A 613-nucleotide genomic window follows, 5' to 3' on the forward strand; every position below is an offset into this window, starting at 1 on the left:
ATATATATATATATATATATATATATATATATTACTGTCCCATTTAAGAGTGTCATCATTTATTATGTATTCAATATTTTGGTGAATCTAAGATTTATGAACTAAGCTTCCTTACAAAATCTCATTGATGGTCTCTTTCTTTTTCAGGGGTGCTGACTCAAAATGGAGAGGTGCTTGAACACCCCCAAAAGAGGCTAAAATCACCACTGGCTACAACTCCATCATTTCTCAACAGCAGATTATTTTAGTCTCCACATCTGTGATGGAAGGCAGTGGGTGATATGCATTTCATCAAGGACTGTTTGGCCTTTTATTGTTTTATGTTGAGGCACTGAAGAGTCCTCTTTAAGGAAACATCCTTGTCGTTGCCAACGTGTTTCTGCGTCAGCTGCAACTTCAGCTGCAGACTGTTCCCACAACTCTGTGGCAATGCATGCACTGAAACAGGACCCCTCCTGCAGACCATGGAGCTTATTAATCTACTGTTTGTGCAAGCAACAGCATACAAACAGGAAATGACCAAACACTTGACTTCCTCGATGCTTGGCTCCATCAGAAGACAACAAGCTGCAGGCGCTGCAGGCGCTGCAGGCGCTGCAGGCGCTGCAGGCGC

The sequence above is a fragment of the Nematolebias whitei genome, chromosome 12 (assembly GCF_014905685.2).
Source record: "Nematolebias whitei isolate Nwh7 chromosome 12, NemWhi1, whole genome shotgun sequence".
NCBI lineage: Eukaryota > Metazoa > Chordata > Actinopteri > Cyprinodontiformes > Rivulidae > Nematolebias > Nematolebias whitei.